Source organism: Chinchilla lanigera, unplaced genomic scaffold (genome assembly GCF_000276665.1).
Source record: "Chinchilla lanigera isolate Chin_1 unplaced genomic scaffold, ChiLan1.0 scaffold00029, whole genome shotgun sequence".
Taxonomy (NCBI): Eukaryota; Metazoa; Chordata; class Mammalia; order Rodentia; family Chinchillidae; genus Chinchilla; species Chinchilla lanigera.
In genome coordinates, this window is record NW_004955430.1 from 8280568 (window position 1) to 8299131 (window position 18564).

General features: G+C 41.7%; 1 long non-coding RNA gene across 2 annotated transcripts in view; it reads left to right on the forward strand.

The window, feature by feature from the left end:
* Positions 1–491: 491 nt before the first annotated feature.
* Positions 492–18564, forward strand: part of LOC102026453 — a 28873-nt gene continuing 10800 nt past the window's right edge. The window contains exons 1-3 of one of the 2 annotated variants that reach the window (XR_001234553.1): positions 492–650; positions 751–891; positions 1814–2027. This is a non-coding gene — a long non-coding RNA (uncharacterized LOC102026453). The other variant, XR_261423.2, reaches the window with a different exon arrangement.

Consider the following 18564-nt stretch of genomic DNA (forward strand, 5'->3'; position numbering starts at 1 on the left):
GACCTATGGGAATCAGCTCTGGAAGCTACGAGGGAGGGTGGAGGGCTCCAAGAAGGTGAACTTGGCTGCAGAGTCCAGAGCCCAGGAGGTGGGAGGGGTCTGTTTCAGATGAAAGGAAGTGGTCCACACGCAAATGGAACAGCCTGACCAAGAGAACAGAAGAGGGGAAAGGAGGAGTCAGAGTGAGAGACATTAGGAAGGGAAAGAACCAGCAGCTCTTGGGGACCAAGTAGAAAAGGGAGTCCCAGTTAGAGAGGGCATCCAAAAGGATTCTGAAGTTCACAGCTTCCATTGCAGATGGGTGAAACTGAAACAGAACAGAAACCCTCATGGGGACGAGATGGTATGTGTGTGGGGTCTTAATCTATGACCTGTTATCCACTAGGTGAAGGCATCTGTTTTTCCCTGGGCTCCTCTACTAACAGTATGGAATTTTCTCTCCCTTCATCCCCCAACTTGTATTATCCCAAGGACCAGGTGCTCTGTAAGGGCTGGGGGTGTGCCATTTCCCAGGACAACAATAGGCACTGATCTATATCCTATACTAGGAAGAAATCCCTAAAATATGAGGGAAAAGTCTCCAAAAATGCCATACTCGTGACTAATGGAAAATTACCAGCTCCTAACTTACCCCAGTGAAGCTGTAAAAGGTAATCTCATTCTCTGATAACAGACCATTCAGATTGCCTCAGGGTTTGCCCTCTTTAACCTCTCCAACCTAAAGACCTTCCCCCATTTTTTTCTTTCCAGTTAAAATGTTTGACTCTAAACTCATGCTGATTGCCTCAATTTTAATTTCTGTTATCACTGGAGCAAGTTCCCAAGCGTGTCCTGTATCAAAACTCCTCCTGGAAAAATCAGGAAATGCAGAGAGCGGAGCCAGAGTAGGAGGTAAGAAAGAATAGTTTGAGGTGACAGTAAGATAATAAGGTAGCATCTCGCCTGCCAGGGGACAGCTGGAAGAAAGAAATAATTGGAGATGAGAATCAGTCAGGACAGGAAACAAGGATCTCAGTAGAGATTCATCCTTCTTCTCAAAGGATCTATATTTTGGGTTGCAGTGTGTCCAGATAAGGAGGATAAACCAGCATTGGCCAAATCCATACATCGTAACTTGGCTTCCTTTGATTGGTCAGTGGGTTAGAGAGGGATCTAGTTTTGGTCATGAGATTGAAGGGCTTCTGGGAATAATTTTTCTTCCAAATAGAAGACACCCTCATGAGGAGAAGCTTCCTTCCTTTCTGTTGTAAGCCTTTCAGAGGAGACAAGGTCCCTGGGGCAGGACCGCTATCTTGATAGCCATGGCAGTCATGGATAAAGAGGCATAAAGCTAGTAAAACCATGTGGCCACCAGTAGGCTTGCTGACCTGCTGAACCAAGCTTGGAATTGCCTGCCTCCAGACTCACTTATTGCTACACATGTGCTTATTGACAGCTTTTATGAAGTCACCGTTAGGTGATATTTTATTACTCTCAACTACAGGTATCTTAACTGATGTAACCGTTAATGCCTGTGAGAATGTGGCCTGAGAGAGGGGCGGGGGGAGAGAAAGATAAAGGTTGGAGATAGACCCAGATTTAGCAGATGGAAGACTTTTGCTAATTAAACTTTAAGGGTTTTAATTAAAAAACTACTTATAGAAAACTCGTTTAAATCATATACAGGGCAACTCCCTCTTAAACCACTCTGTGGGCATTTTCCAGAGAGCATGTGTTTCAAATGAAAGGTCCAACAGGAGATCGGTTTCAGTTTGGAGTTACAGGAGGGAGATTATTCCTCTAATGTGATTTGCTTCCTGTTGCTCAAACACAGTCCTCTGAAATGAGGTTGTTTGCCATGTGAGAGATCTCCGTCCTCTTTCTCCCTTGGATGAATTAGAGAGCGAGAAGAACCTGTGTGAGGCTCCTCACTGTGATGGATGGAGGAGCCTGATTTATTCCCTGTGCAAAGCAGCCTGCCACTGGAGGCTGGAGCGACAGAGCTGACTCTTCGGGTAGGGAGAAAATGGCCTGGATCATTGACAGAGGTAAGCAGTGTCCGATTCCTCTAGGGGGAGAGGTTATGGCAAAGAAGCCCATATCTGTTCCACTGAACAATTCATGCCATGATTTTTCTTGAAAAAGAGTGTTCTCTTAAGCCACTGAGGATAATTTAACCCCCGTCTTGACAGGACATAGTAATGACTGCTAGTGGATACATTCTTTTAATAAATGAAGAGGCACAAGAAAATTGCCACATATTAAACAGAGTCCCAGATGCCTTATCTGAATCTATAATGGCCCTATCAAGTGACCTAAGAGAAAGAAATGTGACTCTTCAGAGGTTAAAGGAGTCTGTTTTCCCTGAGTGTGATCTAAATTCACTGCTGAGAAGAATGGTAATTCATTGGTTTATCCTAGGAAGTGTTTAGAGGGGAGGGAGCCATATCTCAAATTAAATGATGCATTTCCCATTGAAAGCAAAGAAAATATGAAGTAGCTACCTCTGTGTACTGTGGGTTTATGTAAATAGCTCCTTACTGGGCAATACAGCCTAAAAGCTCTATTAGTCTCTGACCTTTAAAATTTGCAGCCAAGAAATCAAAGAATCTGTGTAATTTGTCATTATTTTGCTAATTCTTTTAAAAAATACCTTTCCAGGGTATATTTATTTGTTTGATAATTTAAAATTCTACTCTTAAAAGTATTTCTCAAGATTCAAGCAATTCCTAATGTGCTATACTTAGGGGACTCTTCTCAAAGAATTCCTATCAACCATTAAGAAAATGACAATCCACCCCCCCAAAAAAAGGACCCAAAAGTGAGCCAGAAAATCAAATAAGGGGAAATGGCCATAATTATATGAAAATGATTTGTATTTTAGTTTTCTGCGACTTGTTGTTTTCAATTCATCACTCTACCTCTAAGCTTTATCCATCCATGGTATTCTGTGTAGCAATGTTCATTTTCATTGTTGTGATTACATTTTATTGGGTGAATATCTCATAGTTTCATATTCCTTGTAATATATGTAGCACAGATCTGTATTCATGAAGCTCAAAAGCAGGTCAAAATTACACAATAGATTGTATAAGGGTACACACATACACAAAAGAACTATTAATAAATAACAAAGTAAAAAAACAGTCTTAAAAATAGTGTTTTGGGGGAGGAGACAGAGATCAATGATGGAGGTAGGTGGCCGGTTGAAATGGGGGTTGCCTCTGCATTCAGCTGGGCTGGGCTGGAAAGTTCAAGTTGGCCTCACTTGTAAGCTTGGGGCTTTGCTGTACAGCTGTGTATAGCTTCTCTCTCCTTGTGCCAGGTCTTCATTTCCTTCCAAAGGGTTAGATGAGAGTTCTTTCCAACTAGGAAGCATACATGTAATACTTGAGTAATTAAAACTTGATGGCAATTAAAATACATTACATAAGAATAGTGTACCACTCTATGGTCCGATGCTTTTGGGAAATGCCGCATATGGTTCCTCTTGGAGATGCCCAGTTGGGAAGGGGAGATTAAAGGCTCTGAGAAGTTTTGCAAAGAAAGATCTGCTTTTGGTGAAAGGAGCTATAGAGAAAAGCTGCAGGATTGGTATGACCTCTTTCCTCAGGGATACATGAAGGGAAGACTGAACTAGAGGCAACTAGAAGGCTTTGATCTGTATTATGAGAAGTCCTAACCATCTGCACTTGGCTATTCATGTCTCTGTCAGGACCACACATAACTGGAAGTGACTCTGAGTGTCAAGGGCTCTACATACAACTAAGACCTATAGGAAATATCTGCAAGGCCAGAGGGTCAAGAGTGCCTGTCTTGGAATCAGGTTACTTATGTTTCCGTGTGTCAGACTCCCCCCCGGCATCTGCCAGTGCTCTTGTCTTGAATTAGCTCACCTTCTTGACTCCTGTCTCTTGTTTGCCTTAACCCTATGACCTACTTAAATCATTTATCATGACCTATCTGGATATATAGACCTTCGGCTTGTCCCTGGTGCTTGGTGACCATAAGCTACTTGGATTTTTTTTTTTCTCTCTTTTTCCCCTTTAATTTGAAAGTCAATCCAAGTTAAATGTAACACTCAAATACCCTACAGCAAAAGCCTCCTTTTTCTCCCAGCCCCACTGTCAACAGCTGAGCTTTCCAGTTTCTTCCCAGATGATGTTCTATGTTTATGTAAACACAAATGCACGCTGTATTAGTCAGGGTTTTACTGGAGAAACAGATATAACACAAGATGTACAAATGTATAAGAAATTACAAGATTGGCTTACAACGGTCAACCAGAGGGTTGTATGAGGAAGCGACGGTCAGCCAGAGGGTTGTATGAGGAAGCGTGCAGAGGGTGTCTGCACACTGCAGACCGAAGGAGTCAGTCCAGGGTCTGGAGTTCACTGCAGAGTTCCGTGCAAGTCTGTACCAGGAGGCCGATGAGTCTGCGACGGAAGGCTGAAGGATCCAAGGCGGAAGCTGAAGAGTCTGCACTAGAAGCCAGGAGACGAAGTCCAAGCTGAAGGTGAAGACTGGAGCTCCTCCAAAAGGAATGGAAGTTCCTCTGTCCTTTTTCATCTCCATTTTATATTATCTAGGTGATGATCCACCCTAGGGTGGCTCCTCTACACCCTAGGGTGTAGAATTGCTGAGCCAGTTGCTGAGCCAAGTTTAGTTAGGCTTCTAAACTTCTCAAGTTGACATAATCAATCAACCGCTACACACACATACATTGGAACACAATGGGTAGTAACGCGTCCGTGTAGTTCTGGAATCACTTGGTTTAATTTGTGTGTCCCTTGGTCTCCATCAGCAAATGCAGACTCATCTATGTGTTCTTTTTTTTTTTTCTTGTTTTTTTTTCCAGTACCAGCAATTGAACTCACGACCTTGTGCTTGTCAGGAAGGTGCTGTGCCGTGGAGCTAAATCCCCAGCCCCCCTCTATGTCTTAATAGTGGCAGTACTCCAAAGTATGGAAATTCCTTTATTTACCCAGTATTTTTCTTCCTTGTGTTGTCCCTTACTTTTTACTGTTGCAAGCAATGTGGGAGTGACCCTCCATGTATCTGAATATTGTATGACAGTGTTTTGAGGGACAAGTTTCCAGAAGGGGCACGCCCATCTCATCTTCTTGCCCCTACTGTTCCAGAGACCTCTGCTGTCACCTACCTCCCTTCTCCAAATCCTCTGTGGTTCACCTATGTCAGGGCCTTTCCTTGGGTGTCAACCCCTTTTCTAACTGTCTAATTTCCCTACTAGTCCAGAATGTTCCAAAGGCACAATCGATGTCTGCAGGGTTTGGCACTCAGTGAATGAACAAATGAATGAATTCATTAGCAAATTTTATTGAACTCACACTGTGTGCTAAACACTGGCGCTGTGTACAGTTATGCACAAAACCAAATCCCCTGCTTGTGAGTGGGTAGGGACTCATAATTAGAAAGCAAATAATTGTAAATAATCGGTCAGATGATAACAAATGTTACAAAGAAAAATAATGCAGCACAGACAAAGTTGTTATTCACAGGTATCTGATATTTGGGCAAAGACCTAAATGTGGGGAAGGATTGAGCTGGCTAGTTCAGGGAACTTGTTCTAGGCATCAATGAATGCTTGTGTAAGGGTCCCCACTCCCTTTCTTGGAGGGAAGACATGGAAAAGATTCCCTGGAATAGAGTTAACTCCACAAGGGAGTTTAGCATGAATGTCACAGCCTGGGTTTCCTAGGAGAACACTCACTTACAAGGTTATGCAAGTACAAGGTGGGGAGCTTTTTCTGGACGGTCACCATGGGAAGCTGGGCCAGAGCCTTGCCAGGGGAAAAGGGGACGATAAGGAGAGAAATCACACTAATTTCCTTTTTTTCACCCTTCAATTTGGTTTGTTTTTCTTTACTCTCTGATTATGGCCAGGGTTTGTTTTTTTTTTTTTAGAATTTATTTGCTTTTTTATTGGTTGTACAAATTAATGGGTTTCATTTTGGTGGATTTGTACATGCACATAACACACTTTGATCATTTTCACCCTATCACCCTCCCTGCCTTGCCTTCCCCTTAGTTTCACATGTGTTTTTTTTGCGGCGGGGAGTTCAATGTGTGTAATATATTTTGCTCATATTCCTTCCCCTATTACTTACAATTATACCCCTCTCCCTCTTATTCCCTTCCTCTTTGTCCAATAATAGTCTCCTACTTTCTTGTTATCTTTTTTAGATTCCGCATATTAGAGAGAATAGGGGATATTTGTCTTTTGCTAGTTTGCTTTTTAACAGGGGGGATTTAGTAGGGTAACTGAAAGCAGAGCTCTAAAGAATCATGGAAATCGTGCCCACAGGAAGCATCCACCACTCCTAGGGCCCAAGGAACAAAAGAAAGAGGCTGGAGTTATTAAAACCTGAAAACTGAGAGGACAGTGTTTAGGACAGGGGTGATGGGAGGCTGGGGGGTAAGGTGAGGAGGGGTCCAAACCTCTGAGGAGTGGGCTCCTCAGCTGGAGCTGGGCTCTTGAGGGTCAAGATGAGGCTGGCTTTTTAAGTGTTTAAGAAACTGCAAACTAGATTCAGCTGCTACTGCTGGGGTACATGAATGTGTGCTGCCGGAGTGATGCTCATAGGAGCTGTTGAAAATGGGAGTGAACAGGAAGGAGCAAGTCCCTGGCCCCTCCTTAGCCTTACGGTGTCCTTCTAAGCCAGTGGTAGTCAACTGTGACACGCAGGTTGTTTTTCTTTGAAAACAAAAGATGTTAATGTATGAGTTGCTTTTTGTAAACTAAAATCTTAGTTTTAGTTACATTCAGGTTTAGTTAAATTAGTTAAATTCAGGTTTAATTGTAGTGTGGGAAAAATAAGTAGGTTTTGGGTCATGATCTGGGCACTCATTTCTAAAAGGTTCGCCATCACTGCTGTAAGCAGTGAATTTGTTGGAGTCCCAGCTTGGGTGCCTGCATCACAAAGCTGAGTCCAGAAGGGACGGTTTGGAGCCCAGCCCTCCCCAGGAGGAGATTACACACAGGCACAGATACGAGCTCCTGGGTTCACTGAAAGCCATTTTTGAGGGGGTCTGAAAAGTCACCTTTCTTACTGTGACTCAGGCTGTAGTGGCACTAACTTTTTAAGAGTAGCGATGGCCATTCTGGACTAGTAACACAATATGAAGGCTTCAGTCATGTTGAGGCTCCGATTCTAATAAAAATACACTTTATCACAAAATCAACTAAAGGCTTATATAATGATACCCACAAGTATTATGGTGCTATATGGTAATTAGGCATTCATGTGGTACAAAGCTCACCAAAATGACTGTAATTAGGATCTCTTCCACACAACCAAATCCACTTCATTGTTCCCTTCCTGTTTGTGTCGCCAGTATCTTTCAAGAGCTTCCTCAAGCGCTTCCATTTGGTATTTTTTTCAGCGCCACCCACTACTTAACCATCACGCACAGCGAAAACTCTGACACTCACATAAACAAAATTACAAAGGTTCTAGATAGTTACATGCAGTAGTTGGGTGTGTTGCCTTTGCCTCCTTTTCTCAATGTTTGCCCTTTCCCCTTGCTTCCCAGAGGAAGACTCCTGAGCAGCAAGAGGCTGAGCTGAATTTCCTAAGGGAGGTTTGCATAGAAGATGTGGTGAGAATAGCTCCATCTCACCAGCATTTCTGAATGGGCTATTTGAGTTATTAGAGCAGGTTGCCCCTAGGTCTCCCCTCACTAGGTGCAGATGGTTAGGGGTAATTTTATTTTGTTTTGTTTTTTTTTGTTTTCTTCCAGTACCAGGAATCGAACTCATGACCTTGCACTTGCCAGGCAGGCACTGTGCCGCTGAGCTAAATCCCCAGCCCCCGATTAGGGGTAATTTTAGAAGAGAATAAAGTCCTTAAACTTTCCACAACAACAAAAGAATAAATGTGCAAATGGATGCAAGCGAGCATATTGATATTGAGGGAACTTCAGCTGTACGGGAGCTGTTGTCAGATCCTTTCTTGTACTGATGGGGAGTGAGGAGGAATAGCAGCCAGACGAGGGGCGAGGAGAAAGAAACAATCAGAGGCAGGGGCGAAGTGAGACAGGTGGAAGGACGACCTGAGGAGCTAAAGACCTGATTAGATAGGATTTCTGGTTAAATATAGGACCTTCAGTTAAATTCAAATTGCCAGATTTTTAGCATTGAATAAAAATACAGGGGGCTTAGTTCAATCTGAATTAGAGATAAACAATGAAGAAGTTGTACTATATCACAATATAATGCTTGGGTTATACTCATACTAACCATTATTGTTTTCCTGCAATTCAGATTGAGCTGAGAGTCATGTATTTTTATTTGCTAAATCTGGCAGCCTTATTATAAGGCCGATCTCTTATTTTTGTCCTGGAACTGTCCTCCTCTCTGAGGGCTGTGTTGCTATGGAGCCAAAGGGACTTTTTGCCTTCCTGCTGACCATATTCTTGACATTAATCCTGCCCTCTCCTGCTGCTTTCATCCCTCTGCCCCAAGGCCCAAAGCACCTGTGCCAACGGGCCCAGGGGCAGAACACTGAGGGAGAAAATACTGCACTAGTCTGAGGCCTCCTACCCCTGTCTCCGCAGTATGTTTAATAGCACTTGGCCCCTCCCTGGCCTTCAGGAGTGCTGAGCCTACAAGTCTGTCTGTACCCACAGTGTGAGTGTGTGTGAATCCAGCTGACAGATTTGGAGACGAAAGGGGGACACTGGGTATGGGTTTAAATACTTGCAATGTATTTCTAGCTGAGCAGTTCACGTTGAAAGGGATTTAGCCTGCTCCCGGTGAGCAGCCTGAGAAAATACTATAGTTGGGAATCTATCTCTCTACAGTTCCTCCCCAAGTTTCTTTTGGGTTTCATAGTGTTATGGATCTTATTTTAGTATCAAGTTTTTTGGTTCACAAAGTAGATGAAACCACAAGAAATATTCAATTTTTTATTGCATGGGGAAAACAACTGCCGGCAAGGATGCATATAAAAGGGAACCCGTGCACACTGCTGGTGGGAATGCAAATTAATACAACCATTATGGAAAACAGTGTGGAGGTTCCTCAAAATTAAAACAGAGCTATCCTGTGATCCAGCTCACCCACTTATGGTAAATATCCAAAGGAAATGAAATCAGGATGTCGAAGAGACATCTGCTCTCTTGTGTTCATTGCAGCAGTCTTCAAGAGCTGAGAAATGGAAACAACTGAATATCCACCACTGGATGAACGGATCAAGAAAATGTGGCGCTTACACAATGGAATACTATTCAGTCATAAAAAGAATGAAATCCTTCATTTGCAACAACATGGATGGAACTAGAGATTGTTATGTTTAGGGAAATAAGACAGGCAGAGAAAAATATAGTGCTGCATCTTCTCCCTCATATGTAGAATCTAAAGAAGCTACCAGCTGGGGAGTGTAGGGAGGTTGAGAAGACTGGGGAGAGATTGATTAATGGATATTAAATTATAGTTAGATAGGAGTAAGAAGTTCTGTTATGTCTGCATACACTAGGGTGATCATAGAATATGATAATGTCTTGTATATTTTAAAAAGGTAGATGAAAGACTTTTGAATGGTTTTATCCTAAGAAATGGTGAATATTGAGATAGATATCTTTAACTTGATTGAGGCATTACACAGTATGTACATGTATTGAAACATCACACAGTTACCCCACTGATATATACAATTGATATATATACAATTTTAATATTTTTATGTATCAATTAAAATAAATTTAATTAAAACAATGGAAAACAAAATTTGAGTCTCCAAGGTTTCTAATAAGCCCGAAAAAAGAGTTCCATTAAATGCTAATCAGTTCCTCTAATTTGCTCTCCATCCTTCTAATTGCAGAATGGGTGAAACTGCTGCCTGATACGGGGTGAAAGCTATTTTCTTTGCCAGTTGTCCAAATAATGGAAATTTCGTAGGTTATTTGCTGCAGTTTCTCAAACTTAATGGACATATGCTGACTTTTTAAAAGCTATCTGTTACAAGGGACAAAAAGAAGTAAAAGAAGAAAATGCTTACCTACAGACTCTTGAATATAGGTGAAAAAAAATCTTCCTAAGGAAGCATATGGCTTCTGGGGGGAATTTAACGCTTAATTAACAGCAGGCTCCACGCACAATTTTCAAAATTTCCAAATGCCCATTTGATATCATACATTCATCCAGGGTAAGAAGTCTCCAGACAAAAATGTTCACTTGCATTATTTCTGGTTAGAATTCTAGCAACCCTCTCTGATAACCCCAGTTTTTTTAATGAGAAGCACAAGATATAATTGGTTTATAATTAGTATATTAAAAAATTGTGCAAATTAACACATAACTGCATGACATGTGTTTGTGGGTGTGTGTGTGTGTCTGGGTGTTTTGTTTATTTTTTTATTTTGAAAATAAAAGGAGGAAAACATAGACAGACAACCTTTTACAAAATAGCAAAAGAACAGTACAGACAATACAGAGTTACAAACAAAGTGACAGGAAATTAACAATTCTTGTTGTATTACATATTGATATCTTCAAAGTGGTTTCTCATGAAAACAGATACGGACGTGCAATATTGATCAATCAAGGACTCATTGACAGTTTCTTTCAGCAAAGAAATAGAAGACAGTAGAACAGCTACGTTAACTATCCTGTATATACATACATACAACATTTCTCCTTCTTTCCCTTCTCTTTTCCCACATTGTTTTGTTTTATTTTTTGATGAGTATGACCACCAGTTAAGCTGAACAAGGTAAAAAATAAAACATTTCTTTGGTGGTAGGAAGATGAGGTGCAACTTTCATTTATACTCATTCATTTATTCAAATGTACTGAACACCTATTAGATACCATACATTGTTTTAGGAGCTCCAGAAATATCAGAGAAAAAAATACAAATCTTACTTTCCTGGATTTCACCTTCCGTGAGGGGAAAAAGACATAATGAACAATTAATACATAGGAAATAAGTGATAATAGTAAAGGCAACTCAGAGGATGAGATCAGAGAGATGCACTGGAGTGACTGGTGGAAGAGGAGAGCTTTGTCAGGTTCTATTTAAGTCAACACCCAAGGACAAAAAACAGGAGAATAAGAAGTTCTTCAAGAAAAGATCATGCAAATGACCTCCAAGGCAGGAACAAATGCAGCATCTGTGTTGTCTTTGGGTTACTTATTTCCATCTGTCTCTACTGGGTTGTAGTCTCTACAATAGGAGAGAGAGGGGGCTGGGGATTTAGCTCAGCAGCACAGCACCTGCCTGGCATGTGCAAGGTCGTGAGTTCGATCCCCGGTACCGGAAAAAAACCAAAACCAAAAAAAACAAAAACAAAAAAAGAAAAGGGGGGAGACAATGTCTATTTGCCTGCTTGGCACATAGACATTTTTGCTCAATATATATTAATGAATAGCAAATGTACCTTTGCTTACCAGCAGGACAGTTCTTGCAGATGGAGACCCTGGGCATCAGCTGGGCAGAAAGAAGTGACACAGAAACTGTCTCCTCACTGATTCTGGCAGCCAAAGAGGCTCAGGGACTTGGTTAGTGAGCTTCTTTCCTCAGCCACCTCTTCTACGGCTTCATGTTCAGGCTGTTTATTTTCTGTACTTATGGAAATCTGAGATCAGACTTGGTTCAATTCATTCTTATCGCTCAGCTGCACAATAATTTCTGGGCAAAAGGAAGCTTCTAATTAAGAGTTAAAATCCCCCAGAAGGCATACACCAAGCCACATATGTAGAAAAATCCCCGTCTGCCTTCTCTGGTATAAGGATGATAACAGCTAGCTGGCGTGCCGCTCTGGGACAGCTGGGCCTTTAGCCTAAGCAAAACAACCGCTACCACAACAACTACAAAAAGTCGGTGGAACTGTGGTTATTTGGGGGCCCATTTCCCATGAGCTACCTTGCATGTCACTTTTGTGAGGTCCTGAAATATATAAGGTCTTTAAAAACTTTGGGCCTACTTCCCTCTATATCAAATATCTCAAGTTCTACCCACATGCTGTAGTAGATGTAATGCATTTTGCTCCTGCTCTGAATCATTTGAAAGAGCTTCAGTTAGCTAATGCTATGTAACAAACAGTCTCAAAACTGTGGCTTAAAATAACAATAGAGTATCTTTCATGGTGTGGGTCTTCTGCTCCAAGTGGTGTTAGCTGGAACAGTGAGTGTCTGCAATCATCTGAAGCCTTGGCCATTTCGACCAAGTCTGAAACATCTGGAATGCCTGGGCTTCAGAGGCAGATGGACTTTGACTGAGAGTTCAGCTGGGGCTGGAGCTGGGGATCTTGGTTCTTCTCTATGTGGGCCTCCCTATGTGGCTGCTTGGACTGCCTCACAGCATGGTGGCTGTGTTCCAGGACGGACTATTCCAAGCATAAACATTCTAAGAGGAAGGAAGCAGAAGTTGCCAGGTCAATTAATTAATAAATGGTCCTGGAATTGGCATAGTATCACTTCCTATGGCCTATACTCAATGCGGAAGAGAACCACACAAGGGCATGATATTGGGAGATATATTCGTTGAGGTCATCAAAAAAATTAGTCTTAGTGAGCTTTAAGTTAGTGATTAGTACCCTGTCTCAAAAAGACCAAAAAAAAAAAAAAAAAAGTTAGTGATTAGTTTGATACCTCAAATAAGTAAACCAGAATTACCATATGACTCAGAAATTCATCTTATAAGCATTTGTATATAACCAGAAGAATTGAAAGCAGGGACCTGAACAGATGTTTATATACCTGTGTTCATAACATTATCCACAATAGCCAAAAGGTCAAAACAAGCTAAGTGTCCATTGAGGGATGAATGGATAAACAAAATGTGCTATTGTCTTAGTCTGTTTGGACTGCTATAACAAAATACCATAAACTAGGTGGCTATAAACCACAGAAACCTCACCATTCTGGAGGCTGGAAAGTCTAAGATCAAGACACTGGTAGATTCAATATCTGGTGAGGCCTTCCTTGTAGAGATCTGTCTTTCTGCCATGTCTTCATGAGGTAGAAGAAGTGAGCAATCTCTGTGAGGTATCTGTGGTCAGGATACTAATTCCATTCATGGCCCCCATGACCTAACCACCTCCCAAAGTCCGACTTCCTAATACCATCACCCTGGATACTAGCATTTCAGCATATAAATTTATAGTGATACAAGTGTCCATACAATGGACTACTGTTCAACTATCAAAAAAAGAATGAAATTCTGACAAATACTACAACGCAAATGACCCTTGAAGACATACTAAGTAAAGTAAACCTGAAAAAAGAACACATATTGTCCATTTTTACTTATGTGAGGTACCTATGATAGCCAAGTTCATGGAGACGAAAAGTAGAATAGTGATTACCAGGGGTAGAGGAGAAAAAAGAATAGAAGTTACTGTTTGATAGGTACAGCGTTTCAGTTGGGCAGGCAGATAGTGAGCTTGGTTGCACAATAATATGAATGTGCTTAAGCCATTGAATTGTACCCTTAAAAAACGTTAAATGGTAAATTTTGTTATGTTTATCTTATCATAATAAATTTTTTTATTTTAAAATTTATAAAAATAAGATATTTACACTACTTTTTTTGTAGTATTTTTATACCTATATGAGAATTGAGTTGAATGACGACTGTTTTTGTTTTGGGGTTTTTTTTTTTTGCAATTGAAATTCTGTGGATGTTGGGGCTGGGGATTTAGCTTAGCAGCACAGCGCCTGCCTGGCAAGCGCGAGGTCATGAGTTCGATTCCCGGTACCGGAAAAAAAAACCAAAAACAAAAAAAAAAAAAAAAAAATTCTGTGAATGTTGAGTGTAATCGTGCATGCCTGTAATTCTGCCCCTCAGAGTCTGAGGCAGGAGTATCACATATTTGAGGCCGGCCTAGGCAACTTAGCAAGACTTTGTCTGAAAATAAAATAAAAAGGGGCTAGGGAAGTAGTTCAGTGATACAGTGCTTGTTTAGCATGCATGAGGCCATAGTTTAATCCCGAATACCCAGTTATCACCAAAAAATCCCCTGCACAGAAACACTGGCATCACTTGGATGTTGTTAAAAACACGTACTCTTTAGGCTTACCCTAAAGCTACTGAATCAGAATCTGCACACAAGGTACCCAGATGTTTCGTAATGCCCGTTAATATTTGAAAAATACTGATTACGTGACATAATGCTGTGTTTTGTGGACTTTTAATTAAGCATTTACTAATTTTGATTATGCAATTTTCTGTCTTGTACTTTGGAATGATTTCACATTTTTTTAAGCCCTCAAAATTTTCATAGTATTGTTGAGAAGCTCTTGGGCCCTAGTCACCATGTTGGAAGTGCCCCAGGAGTGGATTTGGTAAATTTTGCAGGTAGTCGCATCGCCTTTGGCCCCAATCCTTGATTTGCCCCTCTGTGGCTACAGTTCTTCAGTCACTTCTCTGGTTTTCACAGCGTGCCTTTTGCTGAATGGATACTTGTGTCACTGAACTATACCTATGGCCCCTATCCTCTCCGTGAGAGCCTTTTGCAAGGAGGGTGTCTCAGTTTTCACAGCCACAGCCCATGGCCAAGAGCCTGTGGTGCTGAAGGTAGATCCAGGCCTCTTTCTAGGACACCCACATCCAGGCCTGGTTCAGAGGCCATGGAGGCAAAATCAGTTCTGTTACTCCAGTTACTAAATGATCAGGTCAACTTTAGTGTTTCCTACTGGAGGAAGCTTCCCAGGCCCATTGGAAAAACACTGCAGCTATTTACTAAAGTTTAATGTACATATGGAAAAAAGCACGTGTAACTTTACACATCAGTACATTTTTATATTCTGACACTCTTGGCATCAACCACATATCAAGGAATGGAGTATTATCAGCCACCAAGAAACCCTCCATTTTCCCCAAGATTAACCACTATTTGGACTAGTATAGATTAGCTTTTACCAATTTTTGTTCTTTATATAAATAGGATGCTACAGTGTTTTTCTTTTGTATATAGTTTTGGATTTTCTGCTCAACTTTACACTTATGAGAGTTAGCTATATGTAACTGTGGGGGTTTTTGGTTTTGTTTTGTTTTGTTTTGTTTTGCTATGTGGTGACCTATTGTGTGAATTCAGAACAATAAAAAGTTGATTATATTGTGAGTGGATATTTGGGCAGTTTCCAGTTGGGGTTATTGTGAAGAGGGCAGCTAGGAACATCCTAATCCTTTTTTTGTTTTGTTTTGTTTTGTTTTCTTTTGTGGCGGGGGGGAGGGGGTTGGTACCGGGAATAGAACTCAGAACCTTGCACTTGCCAGGCAGGCTCTTGTGCCACTGAACTATATCTATGGCCCCTATCCTAATACTTTTGCTGGGGGAAGCACCTGACGTTTCTATGGGAATCACTCAGGAGTGGAATTGTTGGGTCGTAAAGAGACACCTATGTTTAGCCTTAGTCATGCTGCCAAGCTCTAGTCCACGGTGTTAGCCCCTTTTAAAATCTAAAAGTGAATGCTCCTGCTCCCATTCTATCCCTTACAAATTTCTACCAAAACATTAGTGCTTACATTGCAAAATAAATAAACGCATCCCTGAAATCTGTGGCAGTGGCAGACTGAAAAAGCCAACAATCTGTACTACAGCTCTAATGCCGGGGCTATAATGCCTGGGATGCGAGGACGGTTTTCTTTGTTGCTGAGAGGGCTGGGGAGCCTTTTGCAAAAGCTGCTGCCAATCAGACTTGCCTATCTTGCAGGGCTAATTAACAGCACTCAGGCAAGGAAGGGGTGGGGGCGGGTGCCTGCACAGGGATGCGAACTGAGCCATCCCAAAGCTTGTGACTAATTATAAATACAAAGCACTTAAAGCTTGCAATAACCCCCAACCCCCAAGGAAAAAAAAAGCCTCTTCAGAATTCTAATGCCAGCATGCTTGTGATTGTTGGCTCAGGAGCAGAGGTGCTAGGAAAAAATCTCCCAGTGCTGACTAAATCACACAGCACCCTATATCATACAACCGCTCTCCCAGTCATGCGCGGAGGAAGGGCAGGGCTTTCTTTGTGTTGTACAGGATTTGGGGGCAGTGTGTCAATTCCATTTCCAGGAGTGCCTGGGGCCCTAGCATGATAAACCTGTTATTCTCCTGCTCTCCTTAAGCATGGAGGAGCAGATTGAGGTAATCCAGGCCCCTGCAGGGGTGAGTGGAGTTGTATATGCAAGCTTTGATCCCCACTAGTTATAAACCACAAATAATACATAAGGAATGCAAATTAGGTACCAATTAATAGCGCTTATTAACATGTCCTGGACCCTTGCAAGGAGAAGCTGTGGATGCTTGCGAGGGAAGAAAGCCATACTTGTGCACCGTGCCGCAGAAGCATGTCTGGTCAGGCAAAAACACTGCGTGTGCTGGGAGGACAGAATAAAGCTGAAACTGAAGGCTGCTTGGTGCCCTCAGGCATCTGGAAAAGTGTCTGCACAGTTCAGGTTTGAGGAATGATTTGATGTGAGAGTAGGAATCAGAGGAAAATAGGTATCTCCTTCCGTGGAGCACTGTCCAGGCTGAGGTTCTAATGAGTTCCGCACGTACAATTTCAGGGCCTCCCCCTAGTCTCTGAGAGAAGAGACCGGGACAACACAGGGCCCCAAAAATCTGGAAGAAGGGGTACATGCTTGGGGTAGGGAGAATGGAGAGGGAAGCAGACAGCTATTACTTAAAAGAGTGGTGAAAAATTGCTCATCTGTAGCCTTCTCCTTCTAGCAGGAATGCTTCATCTTACTTAATCTTCGTCCTACCTGGACTATTTTATAGCGAAGCATATGAGCTTCTTTTCAGAATAAATTGTTAAATGTATAAAATATAGCATATAGTATTATATTAAAACAGAACTATCAAAATATTTAAAGTACAATATGGTAACAAATGTGATTCTCTACTAACATTAAATATCAAGCTTCAATGACTGGAATTGTGTCAAAGTAATGATGAGCATCGGTGTCTACAATGACTGCAACGTCATATAAAATACTCCCTGTGATTTCGCTTAGTGACAGTCACAGGTGCTGCAAACTGTGGTGTGTTACCTGCCATCGTAAATGAAGGAAATGCAAAATTAACCTCAATTAGTGACCAGTGAAAATAAAGGTATAATTATTTTCCCATTCATGTTTATAAATTTCCTGCCTTCTAAGCAGCGTCTTAGGTTAAGAATTTATGAAGCAGATTTACTAATCCCAAGGGAGGATTCCCACAGTGTGGAGACAGCAGAGATTATCACTATGCTAACCATCAGGAATAGGAATCTAAACACTTTGCTCCACTATGTTGGGGCTGCAGTTTCGTCAGTTGCCTAAATCTGATGAAACAGCGTGTTCACATATGGTAAGACACAGAAAATAAATTTATTACTTATATATAGGCAGCAAGGGAAAAAGAGGTCTAGGATCCATGGCAAGCCAGTCCCCCCAGGCTCACAAAAGCTGCCTGGGATGAATGGAGTCTTGATTCCATGTGCCCCATTTGTACTGCAGATGAGGGGCCCCGCTCCCCCAGAAGACAGGTTGCCCTGGGTTATATACCTCAGGGGCAACACTACTGTCTGGAAAAAGCTCTGAAAGATGTCTGCTACCAGGAGGAGAGAGGAACAAATCCTGGGCTCTCAGTCAGTTCCCTCCTATCTCAGGGTGTTGTATTTCCAGTGCATTCTACAGTTATTTTGAAAACTACAGCAAGAAGAAGTGGGTAGAGGTGCTGACGGGGAGAAGACAGGTTGGCCAAGGCTATCTAGAGACTGACTAGCAGAATCTCTTGTCTACTATTATTTAGCAATCGCATACACTGGATTTAAGAAGGCATTGAAGGTTGTTATAAACATTTCCCTTGCTTCGAAAGATAAGAATTAAAATAATTGTTATGAAAAATCATTCTTACAGACATTGTATCCATCAGTGTTAGCTAGAGAAACATATAATACAAGATACACAAACATATAAGAATTTACAAGATTGGCTTCTAATGGCCATCCAGAATTGGATGTGGAAGAGTGCGGAGGGTCTGTCTGCACCCTGGAGATCCAAAGGATTCAGTAGAAGGTCTCGAGCTCACTGCAGTGTCCCGTGTGAGTCTGCATCAGGAGGCCAATGGGTATGAGATAAAAGGCTGGAGTCCACCCTAGGAGGCTGAGGGTCTGAGCCAGGAGGCTGAGGGATCTGCATTGGAAGCTGAAGAGTCTGCACTGGAAGCCAGGAGATGACATCCAAGGTAAAGGTGAAGACTGAAGCTCCTCCAGAGAGACAGAAGCAGATTTGTCCTTTTTCATTCCCACTTTATACCATCTAGGCAACAAGGTGCCCTAGGGTGGGTCTTCTACACCCTAGGGTGTAGAACTGCTGAGCCAATTTAGTTGAGTTGCTCTTACTCAAGTTTACACAATCAATCAACCATCAGACATTAATATTGAAAGGATTTTAATGCCCTTTTATAATAATTAAGTTGAGATAAAAGATTCATTCACTCATCCTTTTATCTATTAAGGTTTTAGTGAACGCTGATGCACCATGTCAGGGCTAAAACCATCCACAGTGATCAGATCAAGTTTAGTTGATGGCTGACAACTACCTGTACACCAAAGATTTACTTTTTCCCTCCAAAGAATTATTGTTG